This window comes from Cajanus cajan, chromosome 5 (assembly GCF_000230855.2).
Source record: "Cajanus cajan strain Asha chromosome 5, NIPB_CcT2T_4, whole genome shotgun sequence".
NCBI lineage: Eukaryota > Viridiplantae > Streptophyta > Magnoliopsida > Fabales > Fabaceae > Cajanus > Cajanus cajan.
In genome coordinates this window covers 32168528-32184558 of record NC_138521.1, presented here as the reverse complement: position 1 = coordinate 32184558, position 16031 = coordinate 32168528, and positions in this window count along the sequence as shown.

Below are 16031 nucleotides of genomic sequence, written 5' to 3'. Positions count from 1 at the left end.
ATACATAAGATCCCTCATTCCCCAATCGCCTACTCAGAGGCATCCCTGCAAAAGGAGAAAAAATCCAAAAATATCAATAAATATTTCCCAAGCGGAATTCGGCATTCAGCCAATCATCAAACATCAAGATAATTCGCCTACTCAGAGGCATCCCTGCAAAAGGAGAAAAATCAAAAAAAACATCAATAACTATTCCCCAAGCGGAATTTGGCACTCAGCCGAACACTGAACTCCAATTCCTCAGTCGCCTACATAAGAGGCACTCCTTCAAAAGGAAAAATCATAAAAAGATCAATAATCATTCCCCAAGCGGAATCCGGCTCTCAGCCTATCATTGAATATCAAGATGATCTGCCTAACAGAAGAGGCCAATCACAACCAATGACAAAATCCCCTGGCGGATAACAGCCTACACAGAGGCAACAAAATCCAAAAATTAAAAAGAGTTACCCGAATAAGGATAACCGGGATACTCCACCAACGTCAAAAGGACGTCAGCCAAACATAAGGCATCGCTCAACTCAGAGAGAAAGAGCATCTGTGTCTATACCCCAAGGAGTCAGAAATTCCCCAAGGGTACCAACAATGCAATGCAAGTTGGGGCACAGGAACCTGTGAATGACTGCACATCCCCTAGACGGATCCCTGCGTTATCCAGCCCTCAGTGGCACAAAATCAAAAAAACAACCGTCGAAGCAGCATCGTGGACTGTGGAGACAAAATCATCACAAATCCCTGAAAAGGAGATATTCACACTACCCCGTCGTCACAAACACGGAGGTACACAGCTTCCGGCTCGAGCAATGAGCGAAGCTATCTCTGGAAAGGAGGCACTCACTGCTTACCGTCGTCACAAAGGTACTTAGCTTCCGGCTCGAACAAAGAGTGAAGCTAAGCCTGGAGAGGCGGGTACTCACAGCTTCCAGCTTGGGCAGCAAGCAAAGCAAGGCCTGGAGAGGCAAAACTCACACTGCTTACCGTCGTCACAAAGGTACTTAGCTTCCGGCTCGAACAAAGAGTGAAGCTAAGCCTGGAGAGGCGGGTACTCACAGCTTCCAGCTTGGGCAGCAAGCAAAGCAAAGCCTGGAGAGGCAAAACTCACACTGCTCACCGTCGTCACAAAGGTGCTTGGTTTCCGGCTCGAACAAAGAGCGAGACTAAGCCTGGAGAGGAGAAACTCACACTGCTACCGTCGTCACAAAGGTGCTTGGTTTCCGGCTCGAACAAAGAGCGAGACTAAGCCTGGAGAGGCGAAACTCACACTGCCACCGTCGTCACAAGGATGCTTAGCTTCCGGCTCGAACAAAGAGTGAAGCTAAGCCTGGAGAGGCGGTACTCAATCATCAGGGTGATGTTAACACACTGGTGTCTAGCTTCCGGCTCGGGCGTCGAGTGAGGCTAGGTCTGGAGAGACGGTACTCAACCATCAGCGTCATCAGAGGCGCATTGATGTCCAACTTCCGGCTCGAGCGTCGAGTGAAGTTGACCCTGGAGAGGGTAAACTCAGCTACCGAGGATGTCAGAAGCGCCGAGGTATGCACCCACCTGGAGAGGCTACTCAACATTTTTCCACCGGAAGACGCTACAAGTCAGAAGGTCAGCGCAACACCCGGACAATTGGGTCAACTCCTTTACTTGTCAGCCGATACACCAAAAGGCCGTCCGACTAAGTAAAGGGGGGGCAGCTGTAGACCCCTAAAATTGTCCGGGTCGGAAATAAAGCTTGAAGACTCTCGAAGACTGAAGGATAATCAGCCAGAAGGACTCCTCGAAGGCCCTAGGAGGGTTCTCTGTAGGTCTAGAGGTCTTAGAATAGCTCAAAATAAGGAAGTGGAGGGAAAAAGCCCAATACGGCCGTACTGAACTTAATACGGCCGTATTGAAGCTTCAATACGGCCGCAGCGAAACTCAATACGGCGTATTGAAGTTTCTGAAACTTCAATACGGCCGTACTGAAGTCAATACGACCGTATTGACACTTCAATACAACCGCAGCGAACTCAATACGGGCGTATTGAAATTTCTGAATTTCAATACGACCGTATTGAACTTCAATACGACCGTATTGAAGTTCAAAAATTTCAATACGGCCGTATTGCCCCTGTAGGCCGTATTGCGCCTATTCCCTATAAATATGACGTCAATTGGACGTCATTCCACACTTTTGGGGATAGTTTCAACCCTCTCCTTGAGTATTCTGGGGTTTTTGAGCAGTGTTCTGCCCTAGAAATCACTCGGAGAGTTGATCCGACGAAGTTCTTGAGCCCCGAGCCATTTTGCTTGAGGATCGAACCTAGTCGAGGGGAAATCTTTTTGATTCCCTTAGTTAAAATTTTGTTCTAGGAGAGCGAGGAGCGGGCTTGTAGAGCGAGGGAACGCCAAAACGCTTCCCAGTTCTTTGCAATATATAAAAGCACGCTTCAAGAGGTTTCCCTTCAATCCTTCCTTTTATTGCTTTCTGTGTGCATATTTAAACTGTCATCATGTAGATAGTCAATTTATAATTGCTTAGAATAAATAGGGGTAATTTAGTAATTTTATACTGTTCTTTTAAAAATAATCTGTCATAGGGAACCCGAAAGGGGCGCCGTGGGGTGCTAACACCTTCCCCACGCGTAACCGACTCCCTTACCCAACTCTGGTTGTAGTGGCCAAAGTTGATTTTTAAATCAATTGCCTTATCCCTTTTTCCAATGTTTTGAGTAAAACATTGGTGGCGACTCCACGAACCCTCCTTTTGCGAAAACCACTAGTCCATGGAGGGTCCCGCTTGGGATTAATATGGATTGGTGAGCCTTTTAAAAAATTTGCTCGTTTGACGAGGTCTCAGTTTGAGGATAAGTCATTCTAGCAATCCACATTTTTAAAACAAATAACGAGTCCAACCATCCTTCGCGAATGCCGAAAGCCCCGTTTCGGGCCGGTGGCGACACATGTTTGTGAGGATCAGTGCTCCTCCGGAGAAGGATCGCTTCACCACGTATGGTCCTTCGTAATTTGGGGCCCACTTTCCGATTTTGTCCTTTTGAGCTGGTAGCAATTTCTTCATCACCAGCTCTCCCTCGTGGTAGACTCGAGGGTGGACTTTCTTGTCAAAAGCCTTTTTGATCTTCCTTTGGTAGGCTTGACCATGACATATGGCGTTCAGTCGTTTTTCTTCGATAAGGTTCAATTGGTCGTATCGGCTTTGAACCCATTCTGCCTCGGAAAGTTTTGCTTCCATGATTACTCTCAGAGAAGGTATCTCGACTTCAACAGGCAGAACTGCCTCCATTCCATAAACAAGGGAAAATGGAGTAGCTCCTGTGGATGTGCGCACTGAAGTCCTGTATCCATGGAGAGCGAAAGGTAACATCTCATGCCAGTCTTTGAATGAGACAACCATCTTCTGTACTATTTTCTTGATATTCTTATTGGCTGCCTCGACTGCCCCATTCATCTTTGGTCGATATGGGGAAGAGTTGTGGTGTTGGATCTTGAACTCTTGGCACAGTTCTTCCACCATCTTGTTATTTAGATTGGATCCATTATCAGTGATGATCTTATCGGGAATACCGTATCTGCATATAATGTTTTTTCTGATGAAGGATGTTACCACCTTTCGGGTCACATGAGCATACGATGCTGCTTCTACCCATTTGGTGAAATAATCAATGGCCACCAGGATGAATCTATGTCCATTGGATGCCTTTGGTTCGATGGGTCCAATAACATCCATGCCCCACATTGCAAATGGCCAAGGTGAAGCCAATACATTGAGTGGCGTTGGTGGGACATGAATATTGTCGGCATATGCTTGACATTTGTGGCATTTCCGAACGTATTGGTAACAATCCCTTTCCATGGTCGACCAAAAGTACCCTGCCCTAAGGATTTTCTTAGCCATTGCAGGTCCGGGAATGTGGGTACCGAAAACCCCCTCATGTATTTCTTTGATCACATTTTGAGCTTCGACTTGGTCTACACACCTCAACAAAACCGAGTCATAATTCTTTTTGTAGAGGGTTTCTCCTATCAGCAGAAATCCCATGGCCCTTCTTCGGATATGCTTTTTGTCATTATCGTTGGCCATATCAGGATATTCCCCTTTTTTCAGATATTGTTTGATATCGTGGAACCATGGACAATCGTCGATAACTTCATCTATCAAAAGGCAGAACGCTTGCTTATCATGCCGCCGGATATTAATGATGGGCATTTCATGCTCTTTATCCAAGGCGAACATCGACGAGAGTGTAGCAAGAGCGTCGGCAAACTGATTTTCCTCCCTTGGAATATACTCAAAGACGACACTTTGAAAAAGATGTGTCAAGTCTTTGATATGCTCAACATATGGTATTAGTTTAGGATTTCGAACTTCCCAGTCACCTCGTAACTGATGAATGACTAAAGCCGAATCTCCAAACACTTTGAGCTTTAGGATACCATTGTTGATAGCTGCTTGGATTCCTAGCGCGCAAGCTTCGTATTCGGCCATGTTGTTTGTACAGTCGAAATTGAGTCTTGCTGTTAGGGGGATATGCTTTCCTTGTGGGGAGATTAACACTGTTCCAATCCCCTGTCCAAGCATGTTGGAGGCTCCATCAAAATACATGGTCCACGCATCATCTTTGCGCTCTTCATGTTGTAAGTTCATGATATCCTCATCGGGGAAATCATCCTGAAGGGATTGATAGTCATTGGTCGGCCCGTGTGCTAGGTAATCAGCTAGGGTACTGCCCTTGATGGCCCTTTGGGTGACATGTATGATGTCAAATTCTGATAATTGCACTTGCCATCGGGCAATCTTCCCCGTGATTATGGGTTTGTCGAACACATACTTAATTGGGTCCATTTTGGAAACCAACCAAGTAGTATGCCTAATCATATACTGCCTGAGCCTTTGTGTTGCCCATGCTAACGCGCAGCACGTCTTTTCTAGCGGCGTGTAGCGGGTTTCATAATCAAGAAACTTTTTGCTCAGGTAGTAGATGGCTTGTTCTTTCTTCCTTGTTTCATCTTGTTGTCCTAGCACAGCTCCCATGGACTCATCAAGTACCGTTAGATAGAGGATTAATGGTCTTCCCTCGACAGGTGGCACCAACACTGGTGGATTGGCCAAGCACTGTTTGATCTTATCGAAAGCTTGTTGACAATTCTCATCCCAAATTTCGGAATGATTCTTGCGCAACAGCTTGAATATCGATTTGCACGTGTCAGTCAATTGTGCGATGAACCTCGCGACGTAGTTCACCCTGCCGAGGAATCCTCTTATTTCTTTCTCGGTTCTAGGAGGAGGCATTTCCATTATTGCCTTTACTTTATCGGGGTCCACCTCTATGCCTTTTTCACTGACGATGAACCCGAGAAGCTTACCCGACCGAACTCCGAAAGTACACTTAGCCGGGTTTAGCTTAAGCTGATACTTACGAAGCCGATTGAATAATTTTCTCAAATATTGGATGTGGTCCATCTCGTCCTTCGACTTTGCGATCATGTCATCCACGTATACTTCAATTTCTTTGTGGATCATATCGTGGAATAGCGTCACCATCGCTCGTTGGTAGGTGGCACCCGCATTTTTAAGTCCAAAAGGCATCACCCTGTAGCAGAAAGTGCCCCAGGGTGTAATGAAAGAAGTTTTCTCGCGGTCTTCTATATTCATCTTTATTTGATTATACCCCGAGTATCCATCCATAAAGGAATAGAGTGTGTTTGTGGCAGTGTGATCCACAAGTGTATCGATGTGGGGCAAGGGAAAATCGTCCTTTGGACTGGCACGATTCAAATCCCTATAATCAACACACACTCTAACCTTCCCATTCTTTTTGATGACTGGCACAATGTTAGCCAGTCATTCGGGATACTGGGATACAACCAAGAATCCCGCGTCTAATTGTTTTTCTACCTCCTCCTTAATCTTTAAGGACCATTCGGGCTTGATTCGTCGAAGCTTTTGCTTAATGGGTCGAAACCCCTCTTTTAATGGCAACTTGTGTTCGACGATGTTGGAGTCCAAACCGGGCATATCATGGTACGACCATGCAAATACATCTTTGTATTCCTTTAACAACTGGATCAATTGCTCCCTTATTTCATCACTGATATGGGTTCCAATATTGACCTCTTGTAACTCTTGACCCTGCCCCAAATTCACGGTCTCCAATTTCTCTTGATATGACTGGAGTAGACGAGCTTCTTGATCTAGCAGTCTTTGCAGATCCGGAGAGATGGTCTCCTCATCACTGTCCGACTCAACCCATTCATCCTTGGCTTTCGGATCCCGATCAGAGCGAACAATCACAGACATAATTATTTACTGGTTCTGTTTAGGTTTAGAATTATTAATATTGGTGAGAGAGAGAGAATAGAACAAAATGAGAGAATAATGTATGAAAAATGCCTCTTTATTGATATATGTATGTAAAACTGTAAAAAACCCTTATTTACATGAAAAAGGTCCTCATGATCTCGGGTACTGATCATGAGTCCCTAAAAGAAAAATGTGGAGGGGTCCTATCATGGCTTGCCCTTCTCTCTACTCCTGTTTTGGCAGAGGGTTCTTGCTCACGTCGGGCGCTGTCGAATCGAAAGTGACCCAACCAGCGTCAATAAGGCTTTGGACCTTGTGCTTGAGAGCTAGGCAGTTCTCCGTTGAATGCCCCGGCGCTCCCGAATGGTATAGACATTTGTCTTGTGGTTTGTACCAATCGGGGTAAGGTGGGTCGATCTTTCTCGGTGGAACATAAGCTAGAAGTTGGGCTTCTACTAGCTTCGGCAGGAGATCGCTATAAGTGGTCGGAAGTTTGTCAAACTTCTTCACAGAGTTGTATTGCGATTTACCTGACTTCAAAGTGGAAGAAGATGGAGAAATGGTTACAACGTTGACTCCTCCTTCTTTCTTCTTCCCGAAGGCCTTCTTAGCTTCATATGGTTGGGAAGGCTTAGCCAGCTTCCCACTTTTGAGTCCTTGTTCCACCCTTTCTCCAATGGTGATGATGTCCGAGAAGAGTGTTGTCGTGTTCCCTATCATCTTGTCATAATAGGGACCAGTCAACGAATTGATGAACAAGGACACCGTCTCCTTATCCGACAGCGGGGGCTCTATCTGTGCCGCCAACTCCCTCCAACGTTGGGAGTACGCCTTGAAGGATTCATCGTTCTTTTTACTCAAGGCTTGAAGATCTGACCTATCGGGTGTTAGGTCGATGTTGTATTTATAGCGCTTGAGAAAGGCGTCGGCCAACTGCCTCCATGTATGTACTAGATTTCCATCTAGCTGCATATACCAATTGAGCGCAGTATCGGCTAAGCTCTCTTGGAAGCAATGGATCAAGAGCTTTTCATTCGTGGCATATGCAGCCATTTTGCGACAGTACATGGTGAGATGACTCTTAGGGCAAGTCGATCCCACGTACTTTGGGAAATCCAGCACTTTAAATTTAGGAGGGAATTGGATGTCCCTCACTAAACACATGTCGGCGGCATCTTTGATGTCAAAATCATGCCCCTCCATAGCCCTCAACCGATCCTCTAGGGCGTGGAATTGTTCCTTTGAAACCTCGGGCTCTTTGATTACAATTCCAGCCCCTATAGGTATAGCGTGTGGAGGCTCTTCCTCGTGTTCTTCTTCCTCTCCATGATGGGACTCATGGTCATTGTGGTGTGATCCATGCACATTGTGGTGACGCATGAGCTCCATCATTTGCGCCATCTGTTCTTTGAGCTGAGAGAGCTCGGTTGTGAGCTTCTTATTTTGCTCTTCCAGCGCTTCCATTTTTTTGATTTTCTGCGCGCGCGTGAGGACAGAGAGATGACCAGCCACTTTCTAAAATGAATGTTTATTCTAATTAGCTTATTTATGATATGAATACACTCTTGTTGTGAGCTTGATAATCTTTCATCTTTAAGGCGCTGCCTTTTTAAGATGAAAGTTTATCACCCTCCCTAGCCTATGATCTCTCCACAACGGAAAATCTCAATAGTCACGGGTCTCTTTCACTCACATCGAGAGGGTATTAGTGAACCTATAAATGATGATGAGGATGCATGAGGTATGATTGATAATGATGCCTATGCTCCTTACTTTTATTATATTTTCACACATTGGTTTTTCCTCTCATGTCATGACATTTTCATGCATGGGGATTTATTCTTAGACCTTATCACGAGGTTATTTATTAATGCACAAACAATTGCACATAAGCATTTACACAAACAATTCACTCATCCACGGACAGTCACGAGCGAATCACGAGGTAGGGGTATCTTGCAGAAAAGTGCATATTCAAAGTGGTTCTAACTGTTCTCACCGGTCTGAGGCCCCCAAGGTGCCCCCATTATAGGGACCCAATTCCTCTCGTCGTAAGTCGATGGAAAGCTCCAACGCACTGTCGGACTTGAGTTCATGGTTATCACCTTGAGTGATGCTTTCCGACAACGGTCTACGGGCACCTATAGACCCTTTCGACAACCGGCCGTACTAACATCCACTCCCTATGGCTTTCCACTCATGCCCCCGGGTATAGAGGGAACTGTTGTGTGCAAAGGTTTGTGTGCAATTTATATTTCAAACAATTGCGGAAAATTAAAATACAACAGTTATTAAAGCCATATAAATAAAGCATGTTATCATACAATCAAAGGGGTAATGAAGTAATTTTAACAATTATTTGTTAAAAATAATCTGTCACTAAATGGGACTGACTCTCGAGGCTTCCCCAGTGGAGTCGCCATCTGTCGCCACCGGCCCGAAACGGGCGTTCGGCATTCGCGAGGGATGGTTGGACTCTTTTATTTGTTTAAAAATATGGATTGCTAGAATGACTTATTCTCAAACTGAGACCTCGTCAAATGAGCAATTTTATTAAAAGGCTCACCAATCCATGTTAATCCCAAGCGGGACCCTCCATGGATTAGTGGTTTTCATAAAAAGGAAGGGTTCATGGAGTCGCCACCAATGTTTTACTCAAAACATTGGAAAAAGAAGTTTAAGGCAATCGATTCAAAAATCGACTTCGGCCATTACAACCAGAGTCGGGTAAGGGAGTCGGTTACGCGTGGGGAAGGTGTTAGCACCCCACAGCGCCCCTTTCGGGTTCCCTATGACAGATTATTTAACAATTATAGTGCGAAATTACTAAATTACCCCTATTTATTCTAAGCAAATATAAATTAACTATCTACATGATGACAGTTTAAATATGTACAATCAGAAAGCAGTAAAAGAAGGGATTTTTAGAAAAGACCTCTTGAAGCGTGCTTTTTATATATCAAGTAAAACTGGGAAGCTTTTTGGCGTTCCCTCGCTCTACAAGCCCGCTCACTCCTTCCTAAAAAATTTTAACTATGGAAATCCGGAGGATTTCCCTTCGACTAAGTTCGAATCTCCAAGCTAAGTGCTCGGAATTCCAGAACTTCGTCGGATCGACTCCCAGAGAGATTTCTAGGGCAGAACACTGCTCAAAAACCCCAGAATACTCAAGGAGGGAGTCAAAACTCAGTCCAAAAGTCTCAAATGACGTCCCATTGACGTCATATTTATAGGGAAAAGGCTCAATACGGTCTCTGGGGGTCAATACGGTCAACACTGAAATTTTGAACTACAATACGGCCGTATTGAATTCAATACGGCCGTATTGAAGTTCAAAAAACCTCAATACGGCCGTATTGAAGTTCAGTGCAGCCGTATTGAAGTTCAGTGCAGCCGTATTGAATTCAATGCAGCCGTATTAAAGTTCAGTGCAGCCGTATTGAATTCAATGCAGCCGTATTGAAGTTCAGAAACTTCAATACGGCCGTATTGAGTTCAGTGCGGCCGTATTGAAGTTCAAAATGTTCAATACGGCCGTACTGAACCTCTGGGAGGCCGTATTGGGCTTCATTCCTCCCACTTTTCTTATTTTGGCTATTCTAAGACCTCTAAACCTACAGATAGTCATCCTATGGTCTTCTAGGAGTCCTTCCGGCTGACTTTCCTTTGGTCTTCGAGAGTCTTCAAGCTTTATTTCCGACCCGGACAATTTTAGGGGTCTACAAGAATTTATTGCCTTATTCCAATTTTACCCTTGTATTTTGGGGTATTTTAGTCATAGGATTTTTTTTCCTTGTATTTCCCATTTTTACCCTTGTATTATGGGGTGCTTTAGATGATTAGGTTTTTAATTTGGGCTAGGGTATCACATTAGGAGGTGACGCCTATTTTTGGTGAGCATTGGATGTATTTTTTGGTGATAGAAAGGCTTAGGCCCAAGTGGAGGGCAAAGGTTGCATGGTCTTATCATGCACCTAGATATAGCCAATCTAAACCCATAGATTCCATCCTTGGCCACCAAGTTGCATCTAGGGTTTATTTACATTTCATTTGGAGTGCATTAGCCATATGAATTTCGGCCATGCACATCTCAAATGAAACCCTAGATGCCTCCCCTCCTATAAATACCCAACACCCCACCACTTGTAAATACTTTGGATTATATGATATTGAGTGAGCCTTTTGTGCCTCAAAATCCCATCCTTAGTCACTAGTTAGTTTCGGCTAACCTCCTCCTATCTCCACCCTTGGAGAATAGGAAACCTAGAGTGGCCTCCACCTACACTTGGAGTGAGCCAACTTGAGCAACCATACACCACCACCCTAAACACCTTCACGCCTACATTCCCTTTTTCCACCCTAAATCTTCCTTTGTGTCTTCCCTTTGGTGAACTAGATCAAGGGCAAGGTCTTCCCCTTCATACTTTACATCATCCATGGAAGGAGGAAGCCATCAAACTCTTTTAAAAGATTTTTAACTTCAAGAGGTAGAGAAGTTTCCAAAGAACTTGTGGCAGTGCAAGTGAGTGTTACTCTACACATGAGGATATGAGAAGATGGTTCAAGTAAGAGAGAAGTCTTTTGCAAAGTTTTGGTTTCAAATGTCTCTCCTTGAACTATCTCTAGAGAGGGAACACTAGACTCTCTAGAATCCTCTTGATTACTAGATTTTAGAATTTTTTTTTCATTTTTTTATTTTCTTTTCCTTTCTCTTGCTCACGTATGGCCTTCATTTGTACTTGGTCTTCCATCACTTGTGAAGGTTATAGAGGATGAAGCACAAACTTCTTACCCTTGTGAGTGAAAGTTATTTTATTAGTTAGGCCATCATGGTGTGTTTGCTTACCAAATTGCCATGGCATACCTAACAAAATATGACAAGCTTCCATGGGAACTACATCACATTTAACTTTATCTTGATAGTTCCCAATAGAAAACTCTACTTCCACTTGTTGGTTAACTACCATGTCCCCATCATCATTGAGCCAATGAAGTTGATAAGGTTTGGGATGGGGTGTGGTAGTCAAGCCCAACTTTTCAACCATCCTAGTGCTACAACAATTGCACCAAGATCCATTATCCACTATGAGAGAACAAGCTTTGTTTGAAATATTACATCTTGTGTGAAAAATATTCTCTCTTTGGGATTGTGTATCACTAGGTTGGTTATTGAGGACCCTTCACATCATAAGAAGTTCCCCATTGTAAGGGTTAGTGACCTCACATGACTCTCCCTCACTTGAAGATGGAGAAGTAGTAGCTTCATCTTGGCTACTATAAATTTCTTGGCCCCTTAGTATCATGACCTTTTTGTTAGGGCATTGAGAAGCAATGTGGCCTCTCCCAAGACACTTAAAGCATTTAATGTCACTAGACTTGGTGCTAGTGTGTGAGGTGTTTTTCTTTTCTTTTTCTTTACCCTTGTCTAGATTTTTAGAGGAATCAAAATTATTTTTCTTGTCAAAAGTTTTTACCTCCCTCTTGTAGTCAACCTTTGAATAAGAAGATGAGTATGAGCTTGTTTTGAAATTCTTTCTCAAATTTTGTTGTTCAACCTTGATACAAAGTTGAACCAAGTCATTCAAATCTCTATAAGGTAGAAGCTCAACCTTATCTCTTATTTCAAAAGTCAAACCACTCAAAAATATAGCAATGTAATATCTTCCTCCTCCCTAATGCCAGCCCTCATTAAATACAACTCCATGGTTTGTCTATATTCTTCCACAGTCATGTTTCTTTGATGGAGTCTTTGGAGCTTGTTGATAAGCTCCCTAGTGTAGTATGAGGGAATGTGCCTCCTTCTCAAGGCACTCCTTAATTCATTCCAATATTGAAATCGAGGGTCATTATGGAGACGCCTATCCCTAACAAGGGATGTCCACCAATACATGGCATGGCCTTGAAAGCTTAAGGTGGCTAGAGACACTTTTCTTTCTTCACTCACTTGATGGCAAGTGAAGATTTGTTCAACCTTCATTTCCTAATCAAGGTACCCCTCAACATCATCTTTGCCATGAAAATAAGGGAGATCTACCCTAGATTCCCTAGCTTTGGGGGTCCTATGAACTCTTCTACGAGGTTGTTGGTAATGATCACCTAAGGCTAGGCTATCATCATGCATAGATTCTCCTATGGTTGAACTATGGGCTTGGGAGCTATGTCTATTTCGGTGTTTATTGTGTAATTTTTCTTCTTTTTCCTTCAATAGACGAATTTCCTCCTCTAAAAGAGAAAGTTGAGCCTCCCTTTCAAGTTTTTCTTTAAGTCTTTGTTTAGACTCTTGCTCTTTTCAAATTTTTAGTGATCTTAATTCATGTGATACTTTGGCAATATCATTGTAATCACTTGAATTACTGTAATACCCATCTTTTTTATTATTATTTATTAATGGCATTTTTGTAAATTTTCTTAAGGGTATAGGGGTGTTTTGGTAACTTGGAACGGGCTGTTCCAAAAACGGAACGGGCCGTTCCAAGCACAAAAAATGAACTAAGTTTAAAGTTGAGAACGGGCCGAGAACAGGCCATTCCAAAAGGAGAATGGGTCGTTTTGGTTTTGGAATGGGCCGTTCTAGAAGGATCACGGGACGTTCCAGAAGGAGAACGGGCCGTTCTGGATGAGTCCCGGAACGGGCCGTTCTAGTTTTGGAACGGGCCGTTCCAGTTCTAAAACTTACGTAGATTTTTCGGGCCCAGAAGGGGCGTTCCACTTTTTGAAACGAGCCGTTCCGATTCAGGTGAGGCAGAACTCTATGAATAGGGGCTGGGGTGTTGGAAAATTTAGAATTTGAGAGAGGAGATCCTAGAGAGAGAAAGAGGAGAGAGAGAGAAAGAAAGAGAGAGGAGGGGAAAGAAAAGAGGAGAGAAAGGAAGAGAAACCCAGAGAAGGAGGTTCTGCCAGGGGAAAAAAAAGAGGAGGGAGAGGAGGAGGTTCTGCCCTAGTTTCAATTTCTGTTTATCCAAGTAAGGGTAGTACTTATAAGACTTAATCTAGTATGTATGAGCATGATATGGGTAGTATAACTTTTAATATGCTATTTTGTTTATATGAAAATTGTCATTTGTTTAAGTTGATGGTTGTTTTAGGTGTTTAATTACTTATTATTATACTGAATGATTTGGCATGGTTATGGAAAAGTTTGTATGTAATTATGGAATATGCTATGTGTGTATGGTTTGGAAAGCTATAGGACTTAGAGGAGTAAGGTTATGGTATGGATTAGATCTCTTAGTCAGATCAGGATATAATCTTTGGAAAAATATGGAATTTGGGAATCGCATGGTGAGGATTCCAATGTGGAACTTTTCTAAAGGTTATATAATAAACCACTTCAGATGTTAGGTGGATTCTGAAGTACTCCTCTAAGTATTCTATTTGCTACCGGTATGGAGGCAAGGCCGAGTCATACCGATGGATGAAGTGGCCATGATCATCAGGGTTACGTGATGGCATAATTCAATTGTATATTTTCCATGAGAGGTTAGGTGTGTGACATGGGTTGATGACATGTTTCACCGAATCAACACTTGGTTTAGATGTGTTGAGGCCAACATTTGGTTTGGATGTGTTGGTTACATCATGGAATTATACAGAGGTGTAACTTTGTTTTGGATGTGGAATATGTATACATATGGTATGGATTGTATACATTGGTTATTGATTCTTTATTATCATAAAATATGTATGCATTGGCATGGACGTGTATACATTAGATTCTGGATTGGTTTATATTTGGTATGGAAATGACTTGTTATAATGTTGTCATTCCCTTGGTATGGATACATACTGTTGATGAATATTTAGTTTAATGATATTTCATTATGTTGTACTATGATTGGTTTTATATGTGCTAACCCTTATATTTCCATGATGTGGACTATGATGATCTCACTATGTGGGGGAGGAGATTAGGTGTGAGGCTTTGGGATAACATGGAGTTTTTTTTTTTGGTAGCTGCTTTGAGAAGTGGTTAGGTTTAGAGCTTGACCTGCACCTAGGGTGTCTTATTTTGATGTCTTCATGACATTGTAATTATATTATCTTTTTGGATTACTGTATAATCTTACTGAGGATGATGACTCTGCTATAAAAATATGTTATATATTTTGGAAATAATTTATATGTTATTGTGTATTTACACTTTAGTGTAGCTGGCCTTTGTTCTCTTTTCTAAATTATATGTTATTTTATTTTAGTTTTCATATGGGTTGTTTCTGGATGTGACGACCTAGGGTGGGTCGTGATGGAGGTGACTAGGAGAAGTGAAGTAAGACCTCCTCCTTGAATCCCCCAATGCTAGGATCTTCTTCAAAGGAGATTAGAAACCGTGATGAAGAACACTTGAAGACAAGTGAAACTCGGATCTAGGTTTCCTAAGCTATGGAGGGAAGTATCCAAGCTCAAGAAGCAATGGATTACTCACTTCAAAGAGAAGAAGAAGATGAACTCCTAAGGTTTTGAGGTGAGTAATCTTGGTGACTTTGAAGGGGAGAAACTCGGCCAAAGGCTCTCAAATTTCCATTCAATATTCAAAGTGAGTACAATAAGGTGAAAGAGGGAACATATAGCTTCCGAAAATTAAGTGGACACTTGGCGCCACATGAGTGGCCACCATGTTGGCGCCAAGTTTTGAATTCAAATTTGAATTTGAATTCAAAACTTGTCACACATGTGTATGACCGGTCCCATGGGTGCTTGGTGCATTTGGCTTTGATTTAGTGTGCATTTAGGGTTGAATTTAAGTCACACATGTTCAGCCAAGGTGGCATAATCCATGTGACTCAAAATGCAACTTAAATGCATGCTAAATTAAACCTAATTTTGCCTAATCCTCTTAAACTAATATTCCTCCTTAAATCCTACTCTAATGACCCAAATACAATGGTCCAACAAATACAATGGAAAGGAAAAATTACAAGAATGAAAATGAGCCCAATATTGGGTACCAAAAGCCTAAAGGCCCATGAAGCCCAAAACTAGGCCCAATAAGCCTAAAACCTAAAATGCTACTCTATGTGGTCCAAAATACAAGACCAAAATATATGATACCTATACTAACATGATGTATACAAAACATATGAAATTAGCTATACAAAATATAGCCCATGAAAAGTTCAACTTGGGCCTTCCCAGGCCCAATGGGCCCGATGGGCCCTGACTAGCCCAAACCTTCATGTCTAGCCAACTCCTCTTGGATCTTTAAGTATGTCACCTCTTGCACTCCAAAGCATGATTCCATCATCCCCTCCCTCTTGAAAAGGATTTGTCCTCAAATCTCGAGGATGAATGGAAGAAGAAAAATTAACACCTACATATAAAATATGCAAGGAATAAGAAGTAACATGGTAAGAGAAAAGATCATGGATCCTAAGAGGAGTCCTAGTATCTAACCTAACAAAGAAAGATAAAATATTAGACTCTCTAGAAATAGGCTCCTCTTCTAAGCATAACCTAGAAGTAAAACCTAAAAATGTAAGAACACTATGACTAAGACAATGAAAAGACTGATTTTTAAACACTACAATATCTTGCCTAAAGTACCCTAAATGGTATCCTAGGCTTTTCCTAAAATATAAAGAAAATACTACTAAAAAACGTCCTAAACAATTTTGGATTTGATTGTTTATTAGATACTCATAGTCATATAATCTATTTTTGTCTTGTAAGGAAGGAAACATATTAAGTTCAAAAAAATAAGAACTTCCCATAAGATCAAACATAGAATATAGATTATTACAAG